Below are 17,979 nucleotides of genomic sequence, written 5' to 3'. Positions count from 1 at the left end.
CTCTGGCAATTAAACTTCATTATTGATGTATTTAGAATTTCAGAGATTTGCTATTTTATTAAATAATAATCCCTCAAAGGAGCTTACTAGTCACAACAAGAAATAACACCCATAAAATTTTCAGCTTTAAGAATCTAATTCAATCATGTCTACTTCATACTTCCTCTCATTCATGTAATTTTATAGATGTAGTTAATGAATCTTATCAGATAAAAGGAATTTCAATGATCTGTTAAGAGGGTTAAAGCCAACTTCTGTAGAATTAAAACTGTTTTTAAACTATTAAAAATGTTTATTAACCTCAAAACCTGAAATTAGAACAAATACTCTCTTTTAAAAAACTTGAAACTAGTCCAAAATCATACCCCCAAAGACCTCCGATTCACCGGAAGAAGGAAAATGGAATGGAAAAGTAGGGAAGATTTAGCAATTCAATAAATGGGGTGGGAACCCATTTTCCATAAAAGTTCTAGGATAAGAAGGGCTGTGATGCCAGATGCATAGAAGTTTCTCTAATACAATCTGCTAGATCAATACAAATGAATTAATGAATATGTTATGTACAAGGAGAATTTTCAAAGAACAAGCTTCAACACCGTCAAAACTCTGTACTCAAATGTTTGAACTATAATCCCATAGAATTGACCAACTCTATCTTTAATGAAACATAATTGTCAATTTCTGTCCAATATGAAATTTCTGTAAATATGAAAGCACAGCATGTAGATGCTGAGCACAAACTATAGTATTATTTACCAATTATTAGTGTATTCTCATTTGTAGAAACCTCTCAAAATAGCAAACAAATAAACCACAAAAGCTCTTATAGCTTTCATGGAGTTACACATCTGTCTTTTACTTCTAGGCACAATTCCTCTCATAAGCTTAACCAAGTCTAAGCTATTAAATGCATTTTATTAAATGCATATTTCAATATTGCTCTAAAGCTTAGGGGAATTAGGAGATGCTCTTGACAGGCAAGATCAAAGTGGCAAATTAAACAAGTGTGCTGAGCTTAACAGTCCCTTAAAAAAAAAAACAACTTAAAGAAAATGTTGGTTTTAAATGACCTGGACCCATGATACTCAGTCATAGAAAGTAGTAAGGTATGCTCATTTCCTTATGCTGATTATAAGATTTTACTATCACTAATGAGACATTTCATGTAAATATTTCTGAGTCTACCTGATGCAAGAAAAGAATGGCCAAACAAAAAGAATTGTCTGTTTTAGTCAGGATGCTTCACTGCAAGCATTATTTGATTTTAGATGATTGATCAGAAAAGGGTGTCTTACTTTGCCAGAACTGCTATAATGAAGTACCACAGATAAATTGGTTTAAACAACAGAAATTGTCTCATGATTCTGGAGGATAGAAGGCTGAAATCAAGGTGTTGGTAGGGCCATGCTTTCTCTGAAGTCTGTAGGTTTCTGGCAGTGACTGTCAACCCGTGGCTTGTGGCATAATTCAATCTGTCTTCATCACATAGCCATCTCTCTCTCTCTGTCTCTTTGTCTCCACCTCTCTGTGTCCAAACATTCTCTCCTTGTCAGGGCACCAGCCAAATTGGATTAGGACCCACCCTAGTCCAGCCTGGCCTCATCTGAACTAATCATATATTCAAAGATCCTATTTACAAATGAGTTCATACCAACAAAGTCAGGAATTAGGACTTGAATATTTCTTTTTAGGGAACACAATTCAATCCAAGACAGGGGTTTCTTAAAAGTACATTTGAGATGACTGGACTCAATGTAAATATTCAGAAACAGTGCCAAATCTGTTTGATGAGAAATTGCCACCACTTCCATGACCACCAGAGATCCTCAGAGTGCTCTGCTGCCAGGATTGTGACTTGCCTGGTATTTATGATGCTACTAGTATAGTATAATAGGAACCCAGTGATGCCTCCAATGCCTCCCTCATAATCTGTAAGCTTTTATGGTCATCCTTATTGATGAGGTTGATTCACATGGAGGCACTGTCCCCAAGGTGCTCAGGTTTCAGCTGTATCCTCACCTGGAGGAATCTGACTGGTAGAGCCGGGTCCATCTGCTTGTGACCTGGATGCAAAGAAGCAGAAGAAGAACATTTTGTGGGTCTACTTTGAAGACAGAGTACTCATAAGACTGAATAATTCTCAAACATAATACAGGTGTTCCAAAATTATTGAAAAAAACAAAACCGATGGAAGTTGTGTGTGTTTGCTGAAAGCTATTAGTTAACAATTAACAATTTCAGGTGTCAAATCAATAAATCATTAATAATAGCTAGACAGTTAATAATAACTTGCATTTATATAATACTTTATAATTAACACAATTTATATTAATTCTCTTTGTACTTTAACTCCACAATAATCCTAGGCAATGGAATATGGAGAAAATGCTAGAGCTCAAATCTCTTTTCCTCTAGCATAGCAGTTCTCAAAAGATGGACCATGTGCCACCCTTAGGGTACCCAGAATGCTTTAAGGTGATGCTGGAGGTCACAGTTATTTACACAATAATACTAAGTGTAATTTGCCTTTTTGGTTTGTTGATATTTGGCAAAAGCAATGGTGGGGAAAACTGCTGGTAACTTTCTACTATCAAAGTAGTGAATCCAAACTGTACTTGCAGTCATTATATTCTTCATTTCCATACAATCACAAAGGAAAACAACAAGATAAACTTGTTATTGTTGAAAAAGTAAAAATTATTAATTTTATTAAATTTCAACCTTTGAGTGTATGTCTTTTTAGTACTCTGTGTGATACCATGTAAAGTTCTCATGAAGCACTTCTGCTGCCTACTGCAACATGTTGGTTGATAACTGCCACAAAGAAAAGGACTATGTGATCATTTGAATTGCAAGCTGAACCAGCCAATTTTTTCCCCATTGAAGAGCATTTTTCCCTGAAAGTAAGACTTACAGGAAAACTATGGTCATTCAGACTTGGGTATTGAGATTTTTTCTAAAAAATAAACAAAGTGAGCAGTTTACTATAATGAAAAGAACTGGCCGTATTTTTTACTGGGGATAATATTTGAGCTTTTATGTGAACCTTAAAATTTTGTAAAACATCTATTCCTGACTATGTGCTTGCCAGCTTTCTAATAACTAAAGAAGTTCTGACAAGGTCTGTAATTATAAAAATGAATGTGATTTTAAAAATACATTGTAATGAAAGAAGGGGGCAAGATGGTGGCATAGAGAGGAGTGGAATTTAGTTAGTGCCCTGGAGCAAATAATAAACAACCAGAACAACTAGCAAGTAATTTGGAATAACTGCTGGGGGACAACCATGACTGTCCACACATCATACACCAACCTGGATTGGGAGGAATACCTGAGATTGCAGCATAAAATCTGTAAGTGAAAACTGCAGGGACACTCCGGGAGCCTCCTCCCCCCATGGCAGGCTGAGCTGCAAAGCCTCACTGTGGTAAAAAGCAGCACTCTCTGAGCAAGCGAATTTAGCCCAGCCCAGCTACAATTAGGGTTTTAATTAAAGACTATGGACTACTGAAAAGAAGCTACAACCCTCTAACAAGCAGACAGAGGATTTTAGTGCTGACTGACCTTAAAGAACCAGAAGTGTCCTCTGTCCCAGTAGGGGGAGCCCAGAAGACCAGGTGTTACCTCTAACTGACAAGTGAAACTGGGGTGCTGTGGACTGGCTCTGCAAGGGGGCTTTCTGTCCCTTTTTCTCTCTCTCAACCTGAGTGGCTCAGTGGAGAGAGCCTCAGCCATTTTCAGTTTGCAGTGCTCTGACCCAGACAAGGGTGGAGATAGCAGATTCAAAGAGAAAAAGATGCTACTCACATGCAGATGATAACTCCCCAGGGGGTGTATCTTCTCTAACAGGAAGGAGGTGGGGCCCAGCTCTACTACCAGGTCTTCCCTTCAGAACCAGACCCCAGAACCTGGGGGGAAATGGCCAAAACAGAAACTAAAGGGGCCACACCTCCTTATACCAGCTGAGAGCAACAGGCTGACAGGTGCCACCTGCTGGGCAGGTTAGGAAAAGCACATCAGCTACAGACCAAGGAAAGTCTGTCAATCTCTAAGACACATCCTCAGGGAGACTTGCAACTGAATATAACCCCATTCTGAGAACTGAACCTGTTCTGGTCTAGGGAATTCTGATTGGGGTAACCAAGGAAACCAGATGCCTAGACAACAGAAAATTACAATCTACACTAGGAAAAATAAAGACATGGCAAACTTACACCTCAATCTTAAGATACAGTTGAGATATTGTTTCACTCTAATAAAACAATTTATTCAAGATTTTCAAAGAAATATGCTAAATCAAATAAAAACCAAATCAACAAGTTCAGGGAAGATATGGCAAAAGAGATGAAGGCCATATAAAAAAAAACACTGGATGAACATAAGGTAGAAATTAAAAGTTTGAAAAACAACTGGCACTATCTATGGAAATGAAAGGCACAACACGAGATGAAAAACACAATGGAGACATACAACAGCAGATCTCAAGAGGCAGAAGAAAACATTCAGGAATTGGAGAACAAAACACCTGAAATCCTACACACAAAAGAACAGATAGGGAAAAGAATGGAAACATATGAGCAATATCTCAGGGAATTGAATGAAACATGAAGAACATGAATGTACGTCATGGGTGTCCCAGAAGGAGAAGAGAAGGGAAAAGGGCAGAAGCAGTAACAAAGGAAATAATCAATGAAAATTTCCCATCTCTTATGAAAAACATAAAATTACAGATCTAAAAAGCACAGCATACCCCAAACAGAATAGATCTGAATAGACCTATACAAAGACACTTAATAATCAGATTATCAAACATCAAAGACAAAGAGAGAATCCTGAAAGCAGCAAGAGAAATGCGATCCATCACATACAAAGGAAGCTTGATAATACTATGTGTGGATTTCTCAGTAGAAACCTTGGAGGCATGAAAGAAGTGGTGTGATATATTTAAGATACTGAAAGGCAAAAACCACCAACCAAGAATCCTGTATCTGGCAAAACTGTCCCTCAAATTTGAGGGAGAGTTTAAAATATTCTCTGACAAAAGACAATGAGAGAGTTTGTGAGCAAGATACCTGTACTACGGTAAATACTAAAGGGACAGATAGGAAAAGACAGGAGTGAGAGGTTTGGAACACAATTTTGGGTGATGGTAGCACAGCAGTGTAAGTACACTAACAAAGATAACTTTGAGTATGGTTGAAAGAGGAAGGTTAGGAGCATGTGGGACATAAGAAGGGAAAAGGAAAGATAAAGACTGGGACTGTATAACTAGTGAAACCTAGAGTGCTCAGCAATTGTGATAAAATGTACAAATATGTTTTTACATGAGGGAGAACAAATGAATGTCAGCCTTGCAAGGTGTTAAAAATAGGGTGGTATTGGGGAAAAAATACAGTCAATGCAAACTAGAGAATATAGTTAACAGAAACATTGTATTATGCTTCCTTTAATGTAACAACAGCAATATACCAACACTAAATGCCTATAGGCAGGGGACATACAGGCTGGATATGGGACTCTTGGCATTGGTGATGTCTGACTCTTTTATTGTACTTTAATTTAATTCTGTCTTTTCTTTTGTTGCTTTCTAGCTGTCACATTTTTTTCTTTCTTTCTTTCTTTCTTTCTTTTTCTTTTGTCTCTCTGCCTTCTCTGACTCTTCCTCCTTTGTGGAAGAAATGGAGATGTCCTAACATAGATACTGGTGATGGTGGTGAATACATAAATTTGTGACTATATAGGGAACCATCAATTGTTTACTTGGATGGAAAATATGGTGGGTGAACAAAATCATCTTAAAAAAATGGGTTGATGAAGAAACATTGAGGGCACTATATTGAGTGAAATAAGTCAGACACATAATGACAAATATTGTATGTTCTTAATGATATGAACTAATTACAATATGTGAACTCATAGGCATGAAATATAAGTTATCAGGATATAGAACGAGGCTCAAGAATGGAGCGGTTGCTTATTATGAGCAGAATGTTCAACTAGGTTGAACTTAAGTGTTTGAAAATGGACAGAAGTGATGGTAGCACATTATTGTGAGAATAACTAAGAGTGCTGAATGGTGTGTGAATGTGGTGGAAAGGGGAAGCTTGGAGTCACATATGTCACCAGAAGGAAAGTTGGAGGTTAAAAGATGGGAATGTAAAAACAGTGAATCTTGTAGTGGACACACTCCTTGATTAACTGTACAAATATCAGAACTGTCTTTCATGAACTAGAACAAATATATAACACTATAGCTAGAAGCTAATAATGGATATGTAGGGGAAAATATGCCTATTGCAAACTATGTACTACAGTTAGTAGTATTTTAACATTCTTTCATCAACAGTAACAAACGTACTATACCAATACTGTGAGTCAATAATGCAGGAGGAGTGGTTAGGGTTATGGGAGGATTTGAGTTTACTTTTTTTTGTATTTATTTCTTTTCTGGAGTAATGCAAATGTTCTAAAAATTGAAAAAAAATTAATTATGGTGATGGACGCACAGCAGTATGATGGAACCATGAGCAATTGATTGTGCACTTTGGATCTTTGGATAATTGTATGGTATGTGAACAATCTCAATAAAATTAAATTAAAAATGTATTGTAATGAAATTCAACAATATTTGGAAGTCTGCATAAAAAAGTGGCCAATATTTTCCAATTGACAAATGCATGATGTAACATAATCATGAGCAGGTAAAAAGAGTCCTTCAAATGCAAGATAGATCAATGGTCTTTACTGCATCAGTGGATGAAACATTCATTGATATGGTTTCAGATTTCACATTGGAACTAGCCCTTAAGAACTATCACTTGTGGAGTTTTGGTGTAGTATCAAAAAAGAATATCCATATTTACATAAAGAAATTATTGAGAAACTGTCTGCAATATGGACCATTATGACATTTTGAAAACACACACATGCGTGCATGCACACACACACACACACACGCACTGTATCAACCTCCACTTGTTTCAGGAAATGTCTGGCCAGGGAGACCTCTCCATCCCTAATATTGAACAACCGTTTCCTGTTTTGAAATTTCCCAGATATGCTCACCTGTCTCCTTGTAGCCAACAAAGAACTGAAAAGAGTATCTGGTGATCAATTAGAAAGACTTTCCTGTTTTCAAAATCCTTCCCTAATAGAATATTTAGCAATCAGACACTGTCTTGGTATTTCCTCCTTTTATCTGTAAAGTTGACTCTCATTTCAAATACCTGGCTGAAAAAAGTCTGATCACTGAAAAAAGCCTTTACAGCCTCAGAATCATGAATAAATAGCTGTTATGAATTTTATCTCAGACTTTTTAATATTTGAAATTATTAAAATACTCTTTCCTTTCCTAACTAAATATTTGGGAAAGGCTGAATTTTCCTCATATAGTTGAGCAAAAACAACTTATAACAGATTGAATGCAGAAGCACATATGAGAATCCAGCTCTCCTCTGATAAGCCAGGTATTAAAGAGATTTGCAAAAATGTAGAACAATGATACTCCTCTCACTGTTACTTTTTGTTTGCAAAATATAATTTTAGAAAAATATGTGATTTAATTAGCATATAATGGGTTGATCTTGCTCTTTTTAAAAGAATCAACAAATATTTTTAAATGTTTTAATTTGTATTATGGAAAATGTTAATAGATATAACCCATGAAGCAAATGTCTTTGGGGTCCTCAAACATTTTAAGAATACAAAGGAGTCCTAAAACCAAGACTTTCGAGAATTACACTCCTAGCATTTCATTAAATGTCCTATTTCCTCTAAAATATGTACACTTTAAATACAAAGTATTTGTAATGAAAGTCTACATCTTTTTAAAATCTTTGAGGTGAGACTCTTGTCTTTACCATGCATTGTCAAATACGATGAGTAATGTTCACATCGTGTTCAAATAAGAACAGCATAAAATATCTCCATGTCACAAAGTAAAATTCATGATGCTTGAATCATGCAACAGGATAATTCAACAAAATAGTGTTTTGCATTCATTAATATACTGTACGTATCTATATTATTTATATTACGGTGGTAGTGATTGTGTATCTCAAATAATCCAAAGAGAAAAAGAATTCCAAAAACTGCAGTGATTTAAAAGTGCATTCTCATGTCATTTTCTTCATACTGCAGCAATTACAAGAACTTCTATTCAGATTTTGTTTAATTTTGCAATTGTATCTTCAGCTGTATGCCATGGAAATTCATGGAAATGTATTTCTTATTTACTTCACAAGAGCACTTTTATAATGGAACAATTAACAACCCACAAATTGTTAATTCCTTGTTAGTACGAAACCATCTGGTGTCAAGTTTCTATACGAGGGTGGGATTTAAAGCTGATGTGTACCCACAGCATGTTTGGTGTTAATCACCAGTGAAACTTGATGAAAATAATCTTTTTTTTTCATTTTAGGAATGTCATTGCACTGGATATTTTTTGGTAAAGTGTTTATTTTACTTAGAACTTTATTAAATTGTTGTGCCAGCTACAAGAGTAGTATTCATTTCAGAAGCTTTGTGTTTATCTATAAGCACATGCAATATGATCTGATCTGCAGAGACAGCAGTGTTTGCCACAATGTTTAAGATTATTTTTTTCCTTTTAGAAAATATATTAAAAATATAATTAACTTGCATGCTAAAGTGTGATTTAAAAAAATAGCAGCATACATGAAAATACCAAAAATGTAATTGCTTATAGGTTAAGTGTACATGTAAGAGAGAATCTGAATCTTGGTCAACCTTTACATATATTATAAAAGAGATGCTGCTGGGAAAGTCACAGGTACACACTTAGTGGCCATCTCCCAGCCCTTGCCTAACACTGCCCACCACCCCCAAACCCCCACCATCCTCTTCTATTGTGCAATTCCGTTTCAGTGTTTCAGTCTGTTTCCATTTCACAACTCGGGGAGATGTTAGGTCTAATGAAAAGTCCCAATCAGACCTTAAACCCAGAAATTGGGAACAAGTAGCCCTAGATGCTTATCAGGGCAGGAATTCTTAGTGGCAGAGCCCCTCCCACTGTGGTGAATAAATACACCACACTCAAACAGCCTAGGGTTTCTCCTCTCTGATGTAAAGTTGGGCTTACCAACTTACCATTACCAACACTGACCTGAGCAATTTGGCCTCCTGAGAAATAGGCCATGATGGGATCTCTTCCCCTGCATCTTTTGTGTTGTGTAAGTAATAATGCAATCATTTGCTGAAAGTTTGTTTTGCATTAGGCTCTGTTCCCATGATGCACTATGTGGTACCCAGTTGCTCCACAGACATGTGACATTTGCATCTCTCCATCTCTCTTCAAATTTAATTTTCCTATCTGAATTTGCATTTACCCAGGTTTTCATGCTGACCCAGTTGCCTGTTCCTTAATGATGTCTGAATATGTATTGGTCCAGACATATGTCAGCCTTTCCCTATCGAAATGATGGAATGTTCAGATAATTTGGGAAATCATGACTGTCAGTCCAGAAGGAGCTGTTTTTTTTTTTTCTATTACAGGCACATTTTGAGAAGCTTGCTTGAATTTCTGGAAAAGATTATTGTTTTAAAAATCACTTTTACAAAATTTCCCTAACTTCAACTTACTTAGAAACAAGTAGCAACCCTAAGGAAACATTATGTACAAAGAAACTCAGACATTTATTATATTATAAACATTAAAGAGCATCTTCTATTTGCAGTATAATATAAGAAAGTGAAATAAAAAGCTCTTTGGAATAACATGTAATTTTTCTATTAAAAATTTAGTGTGAGGTTGTAGGATGTGGCCCAGAATTTGTAGTCCAATGCCAAAACCCTATTTTTGGTGGAGTAAGGGCTGGAGGCAGGGCAAAGCTGCAGACAGTATATCAGCAGGAATGAAAGATGAAAGACACCAGGCTGCCAAAGTATGCATGAAACTGTATATCAGATCTGGCTTCCTACCTTAAAGGAATAAGACCTGAAGACGAGCTTTCCTCGCAGTTGCATAACAAGATTTGTGGAAGAGAAATGTAGGTGCTGGTACATGTCACCAAATGTTCACAACTTCAGAGCATGGATGTGTCTTTTCCAAGATAAGTCCTTATGATGGCAGCCTCAGGAACTCCTAAGACTGAAATATCTGTCACCTGATCCTTCCCAGTCAGATACTCCCTCTCCAGTGAGGTCTCCTGCACGAGTTGAAGCCTGCCATGTTTCCTCTCCCCCAAAAGAAGAAAAGAGCTCAAGACAGAGCAGGAGGTAGAACTGACAAGAGATCTAGAATTTGTACAGGAAAATGCTTTACCTTTTTTCATTCTTTGTGTTTAAGCAAAAGGACTAGGTCTAGTTTTTCATTTGAAAGCTTCACCAGGTATATTAGTGTCTTATTGCTGCCATAAAAAATTCCCACAGACTTAGTAGCTTAAACAACACATTTATTATCTTAGTTTTAGAGATCAGAAGTCCTTCATAGATCATGCTGGGGCAAAATCAAGGCATTAGTAACACTGCATTCCTTTCTGAAGGCTCTCTGGCAAATCCATTTCCTTGCCTTTTCTAATTTCTAGAGGTATACATTTTCCATGTCTTTCAGACCTCTTCACCATGTTCAAAACCAGCAATGTTGCATCTCTGTCTTTCTGACCATCTCCCTCTCACTAAAGCCAGGAAAATTTCTTTGATTTTAAGGACCCATGTAATATATTGGGTCCACCAAGATAATCCAGGATAAACCTCTCATCTAAAAGTCTTTACTTTAATAAAATATGAAAAAAATTGCAATGTAATGTGACATATTCACAAGCTCTGATGATTAGAAAGTGGACATTTTGAGGAGCTTACCACATAAAGGGTAAGTCCTCTTATTTTTGTCCCAGAAAATATTTTTTTTTTAACTTTAATTTCACTAAATAGCCCTATATTTTCAGAGTTTCTTATAATGGCCATTAGCAAAAATAAACAATGAATTGTGATTGGTTGATTTTATATATCTCCTTTTACAATTTAAACAAGCTCTTAAGTTTCATTTTTCCTTTGTAAAGGGTAATGCAAATGGAAATGAAACTTAAGAAAACTAAGCTTGATATGTACAGTTTTTATTCTCATATGTGATGATGCAAAAATCTGCATATTCTACATATTAAAGATTACATTTTACATCCCCTCATATGCCAAAGATGGTAGAAAACCAAATACCTAATAACAAATCTCAGATAAAATATGACCTCTTCAGAGGTGACCTTTTTGAAAGTCCACTGATCTCTCATTCTCTATGTTCCTACATTTCATAGCATGCTTCTCTATCAAACATTGTTTGCTTATTTGATCATTGCCTACACCCCATGTTCCAAAATATATTTAGTTTAGATATGTATGAAACTCAGCAACCTTTTTATACTCTGTACTTTTAATGAATATTTCTTTCTTTTCCTAGGAAAAAGGAAACATGAAAACACACAAGAATGACAGTTAAAGATATTTTTCATGAGAAATGTAAACTTCATTGTATTGTAAAAATTTATTATGATTGCATGACTAACAATTTTTGGAATAACTTTCTTTTTGAAGAATATTAGCATTTTATTTTTATGTTGACAACAAAGAGGTGCTTGACTATTGAAATGACTTCATGGATATCCATGATCCACCATTTCTAAAACAACAGATGTTTTTAAAGGTGAAGAACTCTTTCCTTCCTGTGAAACACAGATGTAGTTAGGGGAAGTAACTTTTCTTGTCTGCCCTGATTTAATGTTGTTCATCCATAGTGCATTGTACCTAAGGTAGGGTGAATGAAAGCATATCTTTTACACAGAAGGATGAAAATATTTTGGTGATACCTGAAACTTGTGTGATGTTTTATTAAAAATAGAATAAATGGACAAATCAATAAGCCATGACTAGCATTTAGCAGACTTGGAATCTTGAAATTTATGCCACATTGTTTTTTCTGTTTTTTTTTTTTTTTTTTTTTTTTTAAAGCAAAATTAGGGTTTAGAAACTTGCTAAAGTTTATATCATCTAAAATGAAATTATAAGAGAGCATGAAGGAAGCAATTTCTGGCCAAGGACATGGGCCATGTGAGAAAATAAGTTCTGTGAAAAAAATGCTAATGAAGGTTCTCACAGTCAAAGTTCTACTGTTTGGAAAGAATGTGCCTTGAGCCAATTGGGACTACTACCCAGTAAATGAATATCCTGAAATCCAGATAACGGCAGAGAATGCAGCTTCCTGGTGTGCTAGTTTTCTTTTAGCCCAAATTTTACCTCCTCCCTTTAATCCCAAGACACCAGTTCTGAATGTGATATGGAAAATATGAACCTCAAGACAACCTACTAAAAATTTCTAGAGAAAATTTCAAAAAATCACTCACAGATTGAGAACACCTTCTTGACCAAAAGGGGGATGTGAAATGAAATGAAATAAAGCTTCAGTGGCTGAGAGATTTTAAATGGAATCGAGAAGTCACTCTGGTGGACAATCTTATGCACTATATTGATAACACTTTTTAGGTTTTAATGTATTGGAATAGCTAGAAGTAAATACCTGAAACTACCAAACTCCAACCCAGTAGACTTGAGTCTTGAAGATGATTATATAACGATGTAGATTACAATGGGTGACAGTGCAATTGTGAAAACCTTGTGGATTGCACTCCCTTTATCCAGTGTATGGATGGATAAGTAGAAAAATGGGGACAAAAACTAAATGAAACATAGGGTGGGATGGGGGGGATGATTTGGGTATTCTTTTTTATTTTTATTTTTTATTGTGATTCTGATTCTTCCTGGTATAAGGAAAATGTTTAAAAATAAATTGGGGTGATGAATGCACAACTCTATGATGGTACTGTCAACAGTTGATTGTACACCATGGATAATTGTATGGTATGTGAATATGTCTCAATAAAACTGAATTAAAAAAATTGCCCATATAAACAGGGAGAAGAATAAAGGCAATTGCAATAACATTATATATGGTAAAATAATAGGTGCAGATAGAAATGCATCTATTCAAGGATGAGTAAACAGAATGAAGAACACAGTGTTCCAGTTTGCTAATGCTGCTGGAATGCAAAATACCAGAAATGGATTGGCTTTTATAAATTGAGTTTATTTGGTTACGAAGTTACTGTCTTAAGTCCATAAAGTGTCCAATGTAAGGCATCAACAAAGGGTACCTTCCCTGGAGAAAGGCCATTGGCATCAGGAATACCTCTAGCTGGGAAGGATCATGGCTGGCATCTTCTTGCTGCCCGCTTGCATTTCAAAATGGCATTCTCCAAAATGTTGCTCTTGGGCATTTTGTCCTGTCTTAGCTGCAGCTCTTCTTCAAAATGTCACTCTCAGATGCTCTGAGGTCCTTGTCTGTGAACTCTTTTATACAACTCCAGGGATCCAATTAACAACCACCCTGAATGGGTGGGGTAATACCTCCCTGGAAATTATCCAATCAAACTTTCCACTCACAGTTGATTGAGTCACATCTCCACGGAAACACTCAATCAAAGAATTCCAATCTAATCAACGTGAATATGTCTGCCAACACAAGATTGTATCAAAGATAATGGCATTTTGGGGGACATAATACACAGAAACTGGCACATTCCATCCCCTGGACCCAAAATGACATGATCTTTCCATATACAAAATGCATTCATCTCATCACAATATCACAGAAACTTACATCATTTCAGTAACAATATTTAAATACAAGATCCCATCAAAATCAGCTACAGGTGTGTCTGCCCCAAGGCATAATTCTGCTCTAGCTGTGGATCTGTGAAACTTAGAACAAGTTATGTACTGCCAATGTACAAAAGAGGGACAGTCATACGACAAACATTCCCATTGCCATAAGGAGAAACAGAAAGGAAAACAGGGTTAACAGGACCAAAACAGTTCCTAAAACCCGCAGGGCAAACTCCATTAGATTTCAAAGTCTGAGAGTCATTTATAGAATGATGTTATGTCCTTGGGACTTGAGAGAGCAGGAGTCTAACCCTTCCTAAGGGCCTTTGTGGCAGCCCTTTCCTCTCCAAAAGCTGGAGTGAGTGCTCCAACATATCCACACATTGGGGAGACCACCTTCTTAGCCCCACCCTCCTCAAACATAGGGGCGGCACCCAGATTCTCTTGCATCTATGGGGCACATGCTCAACCCCTTCAGAACAGTGGGGTGGTGGCTAGGTTCTCCCCAGTCCCCCGGGAATGTGCCCCATCCTATTTGAGGCCTCAGGTGGCAACACCTTTCCTGAACAATGAGATGGGAAGCCCACCCTTGATCTCCAGGGCAAACTCACCCTTTGCATGCATGTGGGCCACTCCGCTTTCACAGCCCAAGACCTCTTGACTCCAGACCTCAACTTCCATGGCTCTGTCTTTGAAGAAATTTTTCCTTCAAAATGTTCCGTCTGTCTCCTCCAGTCCAGACTGGCAGCGGCTCCATCTATAAAGATCTTGCAGAAATTCTGTTGAAGCACAAAGGGGTCAAAGCCATCAGAAAATAGGACTTACCACAAATCCTTCCTGGATAATGCCATCTCCAATTTTGGCTTGTACTGGAATGGTGGTTGGGTTCCATGTTTGGTTAAATCCTCACAATGAGCTGTACCTTCTGGGGTTTCACCCCCTGGAAGCCCAGAATTTTCCAAACCATCAGTTTCTGGTTTCTTTGAATCCAAGAGTTCAGTTCTAAGTTTATCTCTCTCTGCTAGCATTTTACTATAAGCTGCAAGGAGAAGCCATGCTATATCTACAACTTTTAGTTTCAAAATCTCATCAACCAAGAATCCCACCTCTTCACTATCAAATTCTTCCTTCACTATGACACCAGGACTCAATTTTTCCAAATTCTTTGGCACTTTAAAACAAGGATCATCTTTCTTCCAGTTCACAACATCACACACATCATTTCTGCTCAAGTCCTCATCAAAAGTATCTTTACAGTCCATATTTCCACAAACAGTCTCTTCAAACTGTTTAGGCCTTTCTATCAAGCTCCTCACAATTCTTCCATAATTTTCCCCTTATCTATTTAAAAAGTCATTCCAACATGTTTAGTATTTGAAAACACAGCAGCACCCCACTTCTCTGGTACCAAAATCTGTTCCAGTTTGCTAATGCTGCTGGAATGCAAAGTACCAGAAATGGATTGGCTTTTATAAATGGAGTTTATTTGTTGCAAAGTTACTGTCTTAAGTCCATAAAATGTCCAAGGTAAGGCATTAACAAAGGGTACCTTCCCTGGAGAAAGGCCATTGGCATCAGGAATACCTCTAGCTGGGAAGGAGCACGGCTGGCATCTTCTTGCTGCCTGCTTGCATTTCAAAGTGGCATTCTCCAAAATGTTGCTCTTGGGCATTTTGTCCTGTCTTAGCTGCAGCTCCTCTGCAAAATGTCACTCTCAGATGCTCTGAGGTCCTTGTCTGTGAACTCCTTCATACAACTCCAGGGATCCAATTAACACCCACCCTGAAGGGGTAGGGTAATACCTCCCTGGAAATTATCCAATCAAACTTTTCACTCACAGTTGATTGAGTCACATCTCCATGGAAACACTCAAAGAATTCCAATCTAATCAACATGAATATGTCTGCCAACACAAGACTGTATCAAAGATAATGGCATTTTGGGGGACATAATACATACAAAGTGTCACACATGGTAACAGTGAAACTTACCGAGTTCCTTTGCAAATGCTGTGCATCAAAAAAAAAAAAATGTGAAAGTGAAATGTCAGACAGCATAAAATGAGTAACTCGTTGCAAACATTGCAACAGGAATAAAATTAATTTACAGCCTAAAATTACTCATTCTTTCAGAAGTTCTCTTTAAAAAGTACTCTTTAACAAGGCATGACTTGAGAATTAAATGTAGTGAAAAGAGAATATATGAATTAAATTGAGATGGGAATGCTAGTGTACAATTTGAAAACCTGATGAGCAAAGGCCAGAATTAAAACAAATTGCAGACACTGTGAACCACTTTGAAGAAAATCTCATAGATTTAAGAGGATAAATGCAGATTAATTAAAGACATGATAGTCAAAATTTTAAATTTGGAGTATAACCAATGGAAATTCAACATAGAGATTGTTAAATGCTCCTGGTGAAGAGAAATAATAACAATTACAACATTTCCAAATTTAAATTCCTGTTTGATTAAACTCATGAGAACTAAACTTGTTCTGAGAAAAGAAAAAAAAAAAAATCCAAGGAAGAAAATGTAGATGGATTGTTAACTTGGTAATGTCATTGAAGTTAAAGGTTAAAAAGAACCTTTAAAACATCCAGAAGATCATTTTAGAAGAATTTGGTCACCAAATGAAAAAATAAAATCATCCTTCTCCTGGACAGTATTAGCTGCAGAAATCAAGAGAACGGAATTCATAGATTTCTGAGGGAAAAAATGATTGAGACTCATTAATGTATACAAAGGCAAGTTTATTTTTCATTACGGCAGAAAACAGAAACAAATACTTAAATTGCTGTGATGCGAAAAATATCTTTGATTCCTAAAAAGTCAAGTGGAACAGTTAAGCCAGTCAACAGATAGGTAAATCTCAATATTGAAAGCACAAATAGTGAAACCACTTAAAGAAGTCAATGAGTTTTGAGTTAGAATCAATTTGAAATAATTTACAATATTATGTTTTCAAAACAGAATAATTTTTTAAAATAAAAATAAATATTTAATTAACATTCATGGGTTAGAAGTAAAGCCCACTCTCATGGCAAAAAAAAAAAAAAAAAAGTAAAGAAGGAGGGGCATAGTTTTGGATGAGGTATGGAGGAGGAAGGGGTGGTAGGGAGATTGTGGCCAGATATGATTTCCTGTTTCATTTAGGATTGTCAAAGAAAATAATTATACTCTTGTTATTTATGCCAAACCCTTTATTAGAAAGCACACTTTATAGCTATTAAAGTATAAAATTCAAGAGCAAAATTTTGTAATATGAGAAATACATAGTAATTTGTTGAGAATTTTCAGGAAGCATAAAATAAAATATCATATGGACACACATTTACACTGTATATGAAAAACTTATTAAGAGAAAAAGACTTAGTTTGCCTGGAACAAGGTAAGTTTGACCACATAGGTCACATCAAAAACTGAGGGGCTCAAAATGTTGAAATGTGAACTTTAAAAATCAGGTATCACAATACTTATATTAGAATATTTTGAATTCAAATTTAAATTGAAAAGTACATGTGAGCCTTCTTTAAAATTATAGGAACAAGCTATAACAAAGTTAAAATTATGAATATCAGTGAAAAATACATAGATACCTGTATATTTATTTACATAGATTTATTTTTTAAATGTTTGAATTTCACAGAGCTACTGATAGGAACGTAATACACATTAACCAGCTCAATATAGAATATATAGAGAATATATGAATAATGTATTTACTGTGATTATTATGAGCATATTAACTTTACCCTACAAACATAAAATACTCTTTTTTTGCATGCATATGGGACATTTTCAAAATCTGATTATGTATTAAGCAAGAAAAAATCTTCCAAAACTCTCCTCAATGACATAAATGCCATTATTGAGATCTTATTCTTATTGTTAGAATTTTCCAGTTTAATTATTTCAGATTTACTGTATTTCTTTCTTTAAATTCCATTACCTCTTAATTCATAATTTGTCTTTATAATTACACTCAGGACATGTGGTCACTGAACTGCTTACCCTGGAGATAAGTCCACAAATAAGAGATGTCAAAATACTTCCTTCCTCATCTGTGTCAATAGCACCCCTCTCATCACTCTGATAGATTCTCCTTCACTTTTAAGTTATTGTGTTACCTTTGCCATTATAGGTACTCAGAACTGTTGAAAGAATAAATGAACAAACTGTGTGTGTGTGTGAGTGGTGTATAACTGTTTCTCTTCCTGTCAAACACCATATAATTTCTTTATGAAGTTTTGTTCTCTAAGTGACTCTGTCTCTGTATTTAAAACTAATGAGTTGGGACAGGTTGGG

Source organism: Choloepus didactylus, chromosome 11 (assembly GCF_015220235.1).
Source record: "Choloepus didactylus isolate mChoDid1 chromosome 11, mChoDid1.pri, whole genome shotgun sequence".
Lineage (NCBI taxonomy): Eukaryota > Metazoa > Chordata > Mammalia > Pilosa > Megalonychidae > Choloepus > Choloepus didactylus.
The sequence above is the reverse complement of the archived record's forward strand: the minus strand, read 5'-3'. Positions refer to the sequence as shown.